The sequence below is a fragment of the Molossus molossus genome, unplaced genomic scaffold (genome assembly GCF_014108415.1).
Source record: "Molossus molossus isolate mMolMol1 unplaced genomic scaffold, mMolMol1.p scaffold_m16_p_17, whole genome shotgun sequence".
Taxonomy (NCBI): domain Eukaryota; kingdom Metazoa; phylum Chordata; class Mammalia; order Chiroptera; family Molossidae; genus Molossus; species Molossus molossus.
Genome location: NW_023425352.1, coordinates 65260377 through 65274151, shown reverse-complemented (window position 1 = coordinate 65274151; position 13775 = coordinate 65260377). Strand labels below are relative to the sequence as shown.

The following is a 13775-nucleotide window of genomic DNA, read 5'->3' as shown; positions in this document are numbered from 1 at the left end:
AGGGAAAAATTTCAAAAGGTCACAGACATCTGGAAAACACATTAAGAAACATTTTTACGTCCAAAATCCTCCAGTAGATTATTTGAGCATTAGATCACATAACTGTTTCAGAGCAACAGATTTCTTATACGTTTGGAAAGGTTTAGAGTCTATATAAAGAAAAAAAATGACCATTTCAATGTTTTGGGGGTTTTTTTGCAGGGAAAAAAATTATAAAATCTTTTATAAATTACAAAATTACATGGTACCATTCATACCACAACCAGTTGTGTGAACTCTCCCGTGTTTCTTTATAAACTAAGAATTCTTAACTGTAGAAACAGAGATGGTTAAACTTAGCAGACAGGAGAGAGGGGAGGCCTCTGCACCAGAGAGAAGTTCCACTCTAACAAAGTGTTTGTCAAGAAGAATATGTAATAGAACAGCAGGCTTTTCTCTATCAATGCAGCAGAACCTATGGAAGAAGATAACCAAGGGACATGAGTCCTAGTCACTTTCTTACTGATTAGGAAAGCCTGGATGTTTTCTGTGAGAAATGCTACACTGTATTTTTTTGTGGAACATATCTGTATAAAATGTAGGATAGATTCAAACTTCTTATGGCTAGTAGACCACAAACAATAGACTTAACTACCCTTAGCCATTTATTACTTTAGTTAACCAAATGATAATCAAGTATCTTGAAAAATTTAATTCACCACTGAAATAGCAGTGTATATCACATATAGTTTTGTGTTAAAATTATATATATATTTATGAGATCTCCACATAAAATGTATTTATATGTGGGTTCAGTTTTACTATAATGGCATTTATTTCACAGATTGTAAATCTTGTTTTATTGTAAATGATGTAGAAAATAGATAGAAAAAAATTTTGGTATTAAGAAAGTGTCTAGGGAGCATATGAGATCTTATTTCTTGGCATTATGTCATCAGCTTGGCTCAAATAAACTGTTATAAAAACTCTCTAGAGGTTTAGACATTCCTTACATCATTTACTTGGCATATTGTGGCAGGGTTCTGAAGAAGCCCATCCAGGACCACTGTGGCCTTGGACCTGATACTAGGTAAAGTAAGGGCTCATTGTACCACAAAGGCTCCTGCTTTACATCAGGTGAACTTGGGTGAATCCCAGGACTCCTTGTTTTAAGTAGCAGGACATGACTGAGTTGTTCTTAGAAAATCCTTGAGGTGGATAATAACTGAGATAACCCAGGAAGAGGAAAAAAGAGTGGGTTGCTGCTTTTATTTATTTATTTATTTTATTAATTTATTTTTGTTACAGATGTTTCTCCTTTTCCCCTTGGTTGCTGCTTTTCATTTCAGCTTTTTAATTGGACTGCTTATTGAGAGTCTGAACAAAATCTTTGCTAATTAAATGAGAGGCTGAGCTCTCTTTAACCCAGAAGGAGAAAGGACCCTTGTTTCCCCAACCTGGCAACAGTTGTTTCAGACCCCCGAATCCAGAGTGGTGGGGATGGGTACCGGGAGTCGTCCAGAGTACTGCAGACAATCCCAGAGAAGCATGCAGGTGTTCTGGGAGAAGGACAGGGCACCCTGGAATGGGTTCACCCTGAGAGAGGGGCAGTGCCTTGGAAAGTATCACGGTTCTTGTTGTGTTCAGTTACCTCTTGCTGGCCCTGGTTTGGGTATTCTTAGGTGATAAAGAATCTTTGTGGGGTTTCCAGAGAAAAAAATCCCTCTGGGTGTAAAGCAGTCCTATAAAGATATCCCCTGCAGTTAGCTCATCTGGAGATGTGCCATGTAAGGGTTGGTTTTCCCTAGAACTTTGTTCACTCTACAGATCTCAAAATTAACATGGGAAATTATGCTGCCCAGGCCAACAAGGCCCACCACAGTCAGCCTCCCATTTATAAATAAGATGGCCAAAATAAGGATCCTTTGATACTTCTAAAATATTTTTTGCACATACAATTAGAAATTGCTGGCCATAAAACTAGACGAAATGAATGAAAACCACATTTAATTGGTCTCTTGAAGCTTCAAAATGAGGACTTAAATAAATCAAACTATGATGTCATTTAAGTGTTAACACAATTCTTAGCGGCATTAAAATGGCCTTGCCGGTATGGTTCAGTGATTAGAGCATAGGCCTGAGCACCGAAGGGTCACAGGTTCGATCCCTGGCTCCAGGTGGGGTGCATTCAGGAGGCAACCAATCCATGTGTCTCTCACACCAGTGTTTCTCTCTCTCTTCCCGTCTACCCCTTTCTCTCTCCCTCCCTTTCACTCTCTCTAAAAATCAATGGAAAAAATATCCTTGGGTGAGGATTAACAGCAACAACAAAAAAAGGCTGTCCTTATTTTAAAAGGGAGGAGGGTTATTTGGAGCCTGATATGTCAAGAATAATATGTCATAGTACAGTAGGCTTTTCACAGATGGTCTCTATCAATGCAGCAGAACTTATGGAAGAAGATGACCAGGGAACATGAGTCCTAAACAGAATTTAGATCCAACTGTTCTCTCTTTGTGTCTGTCTGCATGTATCTATGTATGTATGTTATAAATGTAAGACACATTTCTACCTCTGAATGGTATTGTTAAAACAAATTTCAAGTCAAACACTTGCAAGAATTAGGTATTCTAAAATTCCCAGAAATAGAGAAACACTTTTCAAGTACAAGTGATCTAAGATTAATCCTTAGTAAATAAAAGCTTGCTTAAGTTTGTTGCTTTAACTAAAACAGACATGCCTTTATTTTGCCTAGGTTTTACAAAAATGTCATTGTTAATAACTGACTTTTATATCTATGAAAAATGTTTCCAGAGGTTATAAAATGTCTAGCTAAAGAATGCTTCCCATTAGAAATTGAGGTTTTCATTAGAAATTGAGGTTTTAAGGGTTAACATCTCAATATATGTAGAAATAACTTGTGGTGTCCCAGAAGGACTCTTGTAATATGCCAAAAGTTAAATTGCATGGGAAAATGAGAAGTAAAAAAATGAAGAGTTAGGGCTATGGAAACCCAATACAGCTGCTTGGTTCTTCCCTCTTCCCTGGCTCCCTATTTTTCAGCTTTTGCATTCCCTCATGCATCACAGTGCATTTAAGGCAAACTTAAATGAGCTGGCATTATTGAAAGGAGACATCTTACATTATTGCCAAGGTTTGATAGAGTCACTTCAAGAAAATGTCAAATTGGTAACTGGTTCCTTTCACAGTGAACTTCCAGGAGACAAAGAATTTACATCTTGATTTTTTTTGAAAGGACATCAAATAAAAGACACTCTTTAACTTCATTGGAAGGGACCTTATCAGGCATCTAATGACAAATGGACATCTACCCCTGTCTCTGATATTCGTCTCCACCTACCACAATCATCAAAGTGTTCTAGGGTGAGAAGCACTGACATCAGAAGTAGATAGCTATCTCAAGACACTGACAAGGCCTATATATCTATGGATTGATACTGAATTCAGAATCCATTTTGTTTGATTGTCATAATAATAGTTATATTTGTTATTTGGGTTTTTCTATATAGTCCAACTGTTTATGATTACTGAACATTGATAACTTCTAATACTCTTTTCATGCCTTATGTAATTGCTATACTAGATGCCAAATACAGAAAAATGAGACAGAGTCAAAACTTGGATCATGATAGTTCATAGGACAGAAATGATCCAGAGTGGTGGTGTTTTTTTCCGCAATGACTGCCTTCCATTTACCTGCCCTTACCTTTTTGGGAAAAATTCAGCCTCAGCTCTGATCCCATGGCTCCAGTACTGCCCCATCCCAAATGGTCAAGACGGGGTCAAAACTGAGACTTCCTAGGAGCAAGCCTTCCTAAAGCTGTGAGAACATACTATCTGACCAAAAAGTCAGTCATCAATGCATCTTTCATGTTGACTTATGACCAAAAGGGGGAACTGAGGATGAAAAAAAAGGGAGTTCTATATAAAGTAGCCTTACACAGTGATCTGATCATAAATTCCTAACGGGGCTGGTTATAGTAGGTTAGTCATGCCACAGGCCTGTAACTTCTTTAGTGAAAGGTTTTAAGCCAGCCACATCCATTGTTCTTGTGCATCTAGGTTAACATACCTTTGCAATACCAGAAGTGATACCCCTTGAAAAGTGTATTAACCCTCAATAAAGCATATAATCTTGTTTTTGTTTTTTTTTCTTAATTTTTTTTTCTTTACTGATTTTAGAGAGAGAAAGGAAGAGGGAGAGAGAGAGAGAAAGATCGATGGGAGAGAACATCAGCTGGCTGCCTCCTGCATGCCCCACACTGGGGATCAGGCTCACAACCTGGGCATGTGCTCTGACCGGGAATCGAACCAGTGACCTCTTTCTTGGTGCATGGGTCGATGCTCAACCACTGAGCTATACCAACTGGGCCACATAATCTTGTTAACCAACCAGTAATCCATCCCCACCTTGTTTTCTCCTCTCTTTAATATCAAATACATAAAAGAAGCTGCAAAGCTATTATTCTCCAAAGCACCTTAGATCTTTCTCCTTGGCATATGTCATCAGTTTGGCTCAAATAAACTCTTATAAAATTTTTTTAAGAAGAGAAACTATCTAATTAAAAAGTAAGGATTTAAATGATTATCAGTTCCAGGATTTTACCATGTCTCAAAACCCTAATTCTTAGCATAAGAAACCACTCAAATTTCATTAACTAAAAAGTAAAACTCTATAACATCTCTTTTAAGTATTTTAAAGTTATTACTAGGCCATTTATAATGGAAAAAAGACTAAAACTAAAAATATGGAGACATAATCTTGTATAAATTATTAGTACACTATACTCAAACTGTTTGGAAGTAAAACTTGGTAAAAGAATTAACGTAATCCAAGTACCTCTACCTCTTATTAATACGGTACCTTACTGCATTTTTCTTTATGTAGACAATGTATTTTAAACTGTGAGATATAACCCATTAATGGGTCATACCAAAGGTTTACTTTTCAATCAAATAGAACAGTAAATATCAGTGTATATCACATATAGTATTAAGTTTTGTGTTGCAATTATACATATATATGACCTCCACAGAAAATGTATTTATAAGTTAAGTTTTGGTTCAAACATCCTAAAAAATAATGGTTTAATTTGTATACATTTTTCTGCTGTTATACTTTGATTACCATCATTCTATGTAATGTGCTGCTATCATAAATAAGGTTCATTCATAGAACAGATTTAATCCCAAGCAACCTTCTAAGCATAAACAGCAGATAGTTAAGTGTTCTGAGGAGAGAACAGGATATACTATAGAGATTAAAAAAAGAAAAAAGCTTTGTTAAAGATATGGAATACAAAATCAAAGATCAGAGTTGCAAAAATCCTTAGAAGCCATCAATTCTCACTCTCTAAAACAAACTAAAGAGGCTTTCTCTTATAGTCAAGATGGAATAACAGGGACCAGATTTATTCCTGTACCTGAAATAACCAAAAACAAACAAACAAATAAAAACCCCAAAATATGAAACAATGGTTTTCAAGATACTGAATATTGGCAATAAAAATAGTGATCCCTGGAGAAACAAGAAACCAATAATTTCCCAGCTTACTGCCTTAGTCTTCAGGCCATGGCATAGGTTGCAGAATCTAAACAGAGGCCAGCAGACTTCTTAATAGTTGATGAGATGGAGCTGACAGTCTGAGCAGACCAAGGCAACTAGGTTCAAAGGATACAATCTGAGAGGAGAGAGCTGCACAGAGAGAACTCCAGAGATACAAAGACATTCTTTGGGAATTCAGCAGAACAGTAAGTGCAGGTACATGAAGAAACTGATGCTAAAGAAAGAATCATACAAAAAATTAGAGGACACAGAACTCAGAACTTATACAGGACCAGGAATAGTGCATATTCCCACCAGACAGACTGGAAAAAAACCCAAATTCAAGGGGAAATGGGTAGAGTCCCCAAAAAGGTTTTCCCTCAGTAGTAGGAAATAATTAGCTATAGACTAAACATAGCTCTGGTCCTGCCTAACAAATATTTATTTTTAAGTCATTTTAAATTTTCAATTACAGTTGACATAAATTATTATATTAGTTTTAGTTAACATAACTAAACATAGTTTAGTTTTAGTTAACATAACTAAAGTTAACATAACTTACGAAGTGATCATCCTGATGAATTTTGAATCCATCTGACACCACACAGTTATCAGAATATTATTGACTATAATCTCTATGCTGTACTTTACATCCCCATGACTATTCTGTAAAAACTAACTTGTGCTTTTTAAAAAAAATGTTTTTATTGATTTTTTAGAGAGAGAATGGGAGAGAGATGGAAACATCAATGTGAGAGAGAAACATCAATCAGCTGCCTCCTGCATGCCCCCTACTGGGGATCGAGCCAGCAACTTAGGCGTGTGCTATGGCTGGAACTGAACGGGGACCTCTCATGGGCCAACACTCAATCCACCGAGCCACACCAGCTGTGGGCCCAATTTGTACTTCTTAATCCCCTCACTTGTTTCACCCATTCCTCAAGCCCCCTCCCATTTGGCATCTATCAAAATGTTCTCTGTATCTATGAGTCTGTTTCTGTTCTGCTCATTCATTTTGTTTTTTTAGATTCTATTATTGATAGATATGTACTTGTTGTCATTTTATTGTTCATATCTTTTACCTTCTTCCACCCCCCTCTTTTTAACATTTCATATAATTCTGGTTTGGTGGTGATGAACTACTTTAGCTTTTTCTTGTCTGTGATGCTCTTTATCTGTCCTTCAATTCTAAATGACACCTTTGCAGGTAGAGTAATCTTTACTGTAGGTCCTTGCTTTTCATCACTTTGAATATTTCTTGCCAATCCCTTCTGGCCTGCAAAGTTTCCATTGAGAAACCAGCTGACAGTCTTATGGGAGCTCTCTTGTAAGTAACTGCTTTTTTCTTGCCACTTTTAAGATTTTTTTAGTGTTTAACCTTTGCATTTTAATTATGGTGTGTCTTGGTGTGGGCCTCTTTGGGTTCATCTTGTTTGAGACTCTGTACTTCCTAGATCTGTATGTCTACCTCTTTCACCAAGTTAAAGAAGTTTTTTGTTATTCTTTTTTCAAACTGGTTTTCAATTTCTTGCTCTCTTTTCCCATTCTGGCACCCCCATAATACAAATATTGGTACATTTGAAGTTGTCCCAGAGGTTCCTTACACTATCCTCATTTTTTTTAGATTCTTTTTTCTTTTTGCTGTTCTGATTGGGTGTTTTTTGCTTCCTTATATTCCAAATTGCTGATTTGATTCTTGGCTTCATCTACTTTATTGCTGATTCCCTCTAAAATATTCTTTATTTCAGTTAGTGTATCCATCCTTCATTTCTGACTGGTTTTGTTTCTTTTTTGGTTTCCATGTCCTTTTTTACGCCATTGAAGTTCTCACTAAGTACACTGAGTATCTTTATAGTTAGTGTTTTAAACTCTGCATCTAGTACATCGTTTCTTTCCATTTTCTTTAGTTCAGGTTCTTGAGCTCTGTTCTGTTCTTTCATTTGAGTCATATTTCTTTGTCTCCTCATTTGGCAGCTTCCCTGTGTTTATTTCTATGTATTATATAGAGCTGCTATATCTCCCAGGTTTGGTAGAGTGGCCTTATGTAGAAGTGTTCTGTAGGGTCCAGTTGCACAGCCTCCCCAATCACTCAAGTCGGGCACTCGAGATGTGCCCCCTCCTTTTGTAGTTGAGCTCTGACTGATGTTTGTGTGTCAATGGGAGAGATTTACCCCCAGGCCAATCAGCTGTAAGGACCAGCTGTGTAGTAGGCAGTTAGATAGACATGAGCAGAGCAAGGACAATGGGCCAGGTACAGAAGGTCACCAGGCAGAAAGCCTAGCAAAGGACAATTGTAGGGTGACCTTTCCTCTCCTAGCATATCGCTGGTTATGTGGTTTGACCTACTTGACCTTTCCTCCCTAGAGATAACATCTAGGCTTCAGTTGTATTTCAGCTCCAGGTCCAGAAAAGCAGCAAAACTAGACAACACACCCCACTGCTGACCTCAGGACCAGGTGCACTGACTAATGACCCTTGCCCTAGCACTGATCAATCAATCAATGGAGACCTGGCCCTGAAAAGACACACCTATAAAGCTGCTGAAGTGTCTGTTGGGACCCCGTCCCCCTTAAATTTCCACCCTTAAAACCCTCAGGACCGAGGACCCAGCACACGTTCCATCCCAGGAGCATGCCTGAGCCTTTCCCTTTCCTTTCCCCCTCTTCCTTCCCCCATGTGTATTACTATTACCTTCCTCACTCCCAAGTTCCAAGGGCCCTTCCTTTACCTCTGTGACTTGTTTCCTAAGACCATTTCTTCTACAAATGACTTCTTCTATCTCTGTGATTTTCCAAATAAATGTTATCTTATAGTTTGAGTCTTGGCTCTGAATTCTTTCATAGCCAGAACTGAACTCAAGTACCAGATCCAGTGTGACCACTGGTGTAACACCTGAGTTCAGTGAACACACTGAACCCAGATCCAGTGTGACCACTGGTCTAACACCTGGTGCTGTTCCCACCACCCACAACAGCTTCAACCACTGACCACAAACCTCTGACCAAGGTGGAGGATCAGCTGTGCAGGGGCCTACCCTACGGAGCAGGACATACTTCACTAGGGCTCTGGTGCCTGCTGAGTCTGCCTCTTGAGTGTGTTGTTTGTGGAGGTAGTTGGGTGGTGGTGATGCTTTGACATGGTCTGAAACTGTCCACTGGGTGTGCTGGCTGGAGGGCCTCCTGGGAGGTGCAGGTAAAGATCAGCCACTGCTTGTGTTTTGCCCAGGGCCACCCAGCATGAACTGCAAAACAATCTGTAGATGGCTGCTATTTGCGCTGCACTTAGAGGTGTCCAGTTGAGGCCAAGCTGTGAACCAAGGCCTGCTGAAGCCAGTGCTGAGCCTGGGGCTACTTAGTGAAAGGTACAGGGCATGCTGATGACAGATGCTGCTTGTTTGAGAGATTTTAGGAAAATCTTAAGCAGGAGCCAAGACAGGCTATTCATATTGAAAAGCCACTGGAAACAGCTTGAGTGGGCCTGAAAGATGGGTAGGGTGGGGCCGCAGAGAATCACATGGGCAGGGAAAACATATGAGCCAGGTTGATTGAGTCTCAGATAAGGCACCGGCCAGCTGGCTCTGTGTGGGAGGGCTCATCAAAGGGACAATTACCTCTGCCAATACTTCTCTTTGGGAGAAAGGTGCACTCCCAGTTCTTGCACTGATGCCGGACAATTCAGTTCCTCCTGGTATGTCTCTGGTGCCTTTCAAGCTGTTGCCGCTGTGCTGGAACTCAGAGAGAGTAAGTCCGAATAAGTCCATGAATAGGCCCTTTAAGAGGAACTGCTTGGGACTCCAGTAGCCCTTGCTCTCCCTTAGCCTCAATCCCTGCTGATTTTTACAGCCAGAAGTTATGGGGATTTCTCCTCCTGGCACTGGAACCCTGGGCTAGGGGGCCTGGTGTGGGGCTGGAACCCGCTCAATCCTCAGGGGGGACTTGTTTCCAAGTAACTGCACAAGCATCAAAACTACTTATAGGAATATAAACTACAGCAAAATAAAATTCACAATGCCTGACATCCAAATAAAAATGATCAGGCATACAAAGAAAAAGAAAAACACAACCTTTAATAAGGAGAAAAATTAACAGTTAAAATTGACCTAGAACTGATGTGGATGCTGAAATTCACAGAAAGTGACATTAAACAGAAAATGATGTTCATGTTAAAAAACTAAGTAGAGACACCAATGGCATAAAAAGGATTAAAATTCAATCTCAGATAAACATTTCAATGTCTAAGATTAAACTATACTGGATGAGGAGATTCCAAAATGGTGGCAGAGTGAATGGAAGCTACACAGACCATCTCCCAGGACCAAACTGGAATTACAACTAAAACACAGACAAATTGAGAGGAAAAAGCAACAGAAAAGCAGCTTGCAAGGATCATATAACCAGAGACACTGACTCAATCCTGGTAGGATTGCGGAGGCGTGAAAGGAGTCCTGGGAGCCCACAGACAGCAGGGGTCTTTGCTGTGAGCAGTGGCTCGGGTTAAACTCCCAAGCGGCTCTACAGTGCAGAGCCCAGACGGACGCTAAAATAGCAACAGCCACTCACCTTGGGCTCCAGCAGAGGGAGGGCGGACTGAACTGGAACTGTGTGGGGACACTCAGGATTTGGAGGGGGCTTAGAGCTTTTGCTAAGTTCCAGCCACGCAGGACAGTGGCCATCTTGCTCCTTCCCAGGGCTTCTGGGGAGAGGCAGCGGCCCCTCCCTCAGAGATTCAACTCCACCCCAGGGCCACTGAAATGCAAATGAAGCTCACAAACAAACAGCATCTGCCCCACCCTTGGGAAATCCCCTTACGCTGAGCACCTGAGGGAGTTTTTCAATCAACTGACTACCCAAAACTCTTCAAGTAATCTACTGATAGCCCCCAGGCAAAAAGTTAGAGGATAACTGTACCATTACTGGGCTAGTAAACTCTAACCAGGAAAGTCAGACTTGACAGTGGAGTTTAACATGGTTCCTTCCTCGCTCTTCTAAACCCAAAAGAGGGAGCCACAAACAGCAGAACACAAACACCCACAGGGAAATGTGGCAGCCTCCAAAGCCCATTGTGATAGCCAAAATGGTGAAACACAGAAAAGCCAAATGAAAGAACAAGAGACCTCTACCAAAGGTGAGATAAATAGGGAGCAGTTAGGCAAGTTAACAGAGCTAGAATTCAGAACCATGATCTTGAGGAAGTTCAACAGCATGAGCACGGATACAGAGATGCTGAAAATCAACCAACTGGAAATCAAAAACCACCAAGAAGAAATTAAGAATGACATATCAGAAATAAAGAACACAATGGAAGGTCTAAAAAGCAGAGTAGAGGAAGCTGAGGACCGGATCAGTGAATTAGAAGACAGGGTAGAAAAAAATCAACCAATCAGAAAACCAAAAGGAAAAAATGATTAAAAATCAGGAAGACACCCTAAGAGAACTGTGAGACAAATGGAAACATAATATTCGCATCATAGTAGTCCCCAAAGAAGAAGAAAATGAGCAAGGGTTAGAGAATATATTCGAAAAAATAGTGACAGAAAACTTCCCTACTTTGGTGAAGGAAGAAGGCATTCAAGTTCAAGAAGCACAGAGAGCCCCAAGTAAGAAAAACCCAAACAGGCCCACACCAAGACACATAGTAATCAAAATGCCAAAATTAAAGACAAAGAGAGAATCCTAAAAGCAGCAAGAGATAAGCAACAGGTTACCTACAAAGGAAACCCCATAAGGCTCTCAGCTGACTTCTCACAAGAAACACTACAGGCCAGAAGGAAATGGCATGAAGTAATCAAGGTCATGAAAAACAAGGGTCTGAATCCAAGACTACTCTAACCTGCAAGACTGTCATTCAAAATAGAAGATCAAATAAAGAGCTTCCCAGACAAAAAAAAAAAAAAAAGGCTAAGGGAATACGTTAGCACCAAACCAGCACTGCCAGAAATGTTAAAAGGACTGCTGTAATTAGTAGAAGAAATAGGAAGAAAAATACAACCAAACTAAACAAAAATGGCAACAAATAAGTACATATCAATAATCACCTTAAATGTAAATGGCCTGAATGCTCCAATAAAAAGACACAGAGTAGCTGATTGAATAAGAAAGCATGACTCATCTATATGTTGTTTTTCTTTTTTTTTTTTAATCCTCACCCGAGGACATGTTTCCATTTTTTTGTTCAGATAGAGTGGGAGGGAGAGAGAGGAAGAGAGAGAGAGAAACATCGATGTGAAAGGGACACATTGAGTGGCTGCCACCCACACGACCCAACCAGGGCCAGGGACAAACAGCAAGCGAGGTATGTGCCCTTAGCGGGAACCAAACCCGGGTCTCTCTGGACCGCAGGCTGACTCTCTAACCACTGAGCAAAACCGGCCAGGGCTATATGTTGTTTTTCAAGAGACCTACCTCACAACAAAAGACTCACATAGGTTGAAAGTGAAGGGATGGAAAAAAATCTTCCAAGCAAATGGAAAGCAGAAACAAGTTGGGGTAGCAGTACTCATATCTGATAAAATAGATTTCAAAATTAAGGCCATAACTAGAGACAAAGAAGGCCACTACATAATATTGAAAGGATCTATCCAACAGGAAGATATAACCTTGATAAACAAGTATGCACCCAATATAGGAGCACCAAAATATATTAAAAATCTCCTGGAGGACTTCAAAGGAGAAATCGACAGCAATACAATCATAGCAGGGGACTTCAACACCCCTTGGATACGACTGGATAGATACCCTAGACAAAAAATCAGCAAGGAAACAGAGACTCTAAATGAAGCACTAGATCAAATGGATCTCATAGATAACTACAGAGAATTACACCCCAAAACTGCAGAATTCACATTCTTCTAAAGTGCACATGGGACATTCTCAAAGATAGACCACATGATTGGACACAAATTAAATCTCTACAAGTTCAAGAAGATTGAAATCATATCAAGCATCTTTTCAGATCACAATGGCATGAAACAAAAAATCAATTGCTACAAAAATATTCAAAGACATTTGAACACATGGAGGCTAAATAGGATGTTACTAAACAATGAATGGGTTACCATGGAGATCAAGGAAGAAATTAAAAACTTCCTGGAAACCAATGTAAATGAACACACAACACAAAATTAATGGGATGCAGCGAAAGTAGTTCTAAGAGGGAAGAGTTCATAGCACTACAGGCATACCTCAAGAAACAAAAATTTCTAATAGACTATCTAACCTCACAACTTAAAGAACTAGAAAAACAAACAAGCCCTGGTCAGTTTGGCTCAGCGGTTAGAGCATCGGCCTGCGGTCCGAAGAGACCCGGGTTCGGTTCCCGCTAAGGGCATGTACCTCGGTTGCAGTTTGTCCCCGGCCCTGGTCGGTCGTGCGGGTGGCAGCCACTCGATGTGTTCCTTTCACCTCGATGTTTCTCTCTCTTTCTCTCTCTCCCTCCCACTCTATCTGTACAAAAAATGGAAAAATGTCCTCAGGTGAGGATATAAAAAAAAAAAAGAAAAACAAACAAAAAGAAAACCCCAGAGCAAGCAGAAGGGAGGAAATAGTAAAGATCAGAGCAGAAATAAATGACATGGAGACCAAAAAAACAATTCAAAGAATAATGAAACAAAGAGCTGATTCTTTGAAAAAATAAAAAAGATTGATGGACCCTTAGGCAGACTCACCAAGAAACAAAGAGAGAGAACCCAAATACACAAAATCAGAAATGAAAGAGGAGAAATAATAACTGACACCACAGAAAAACAAAGGATCGTGAACAAATATTATGAACAATTATATGGCAACAAATTCGATAATCTAAGCAAAATGGACCAATTTCTAGAAACACATAGTCTCCCAAAACTGGACCGGGAAGAGATAAAAAATTTGAACAGATCAATAACAACAGAAGACATTGAAGATGTAATCAAGACTCTTCTAGCAAACAAAAGCTCAGGCCCGGATGGCTTCATGGGGGAATTTTAGCAAAGATTCAAAAAAGAACTAACACCCATTCTCCTCAAACTATTTCAAAAAATTCAAGAAGACTTCCAAAATACTTTTTTAGATTTTAAAAGAATTCATCACCATCCAAGCTGCCGTTTAGACAGAAGGACAATTATACCAGATGGACGTATGGATCTACACAAAGCAACAAAGAACCCCAGAGATGTTAAATACATGAATATAAGATTTTTGTTATTATTTAAACCCCTTTAAAATACACCTTAATAAAATGAAAAAAACTCCTAGA

General features: G+C 39.6%; 1 protein-coding gene across 4 annotated transcripts in view; it reads right to left on the bottom strand.

Moving 5' to 3' along the window:
* CSGALNACT2 (chondroitin sulfate N-acetylgalactosaminyltransferase 2) overlaps positions 1-9591 on the bottom strand; it is a 49769-nt gene extending 40178 nt beyond the window's left edge. The window contains exon 1 of one of the 4 annotated variants that reach the window (XR_004959971.1): positions 9154-9280. The gene's annotated coding sequence lies outside the window, so the exon portion shown is untranslated. Of the gene's footprint in view, positions 1-9153 lie in introns of all 4 variants that reach the window. The other 3 variants (XM_036264925.1, XM_036264924.1, XM_036264926.1) reach the window with 3 other exon arrangements.
* Between the last annotated feature and the right edge of the window lie 4184 nt (positions 9592-13775).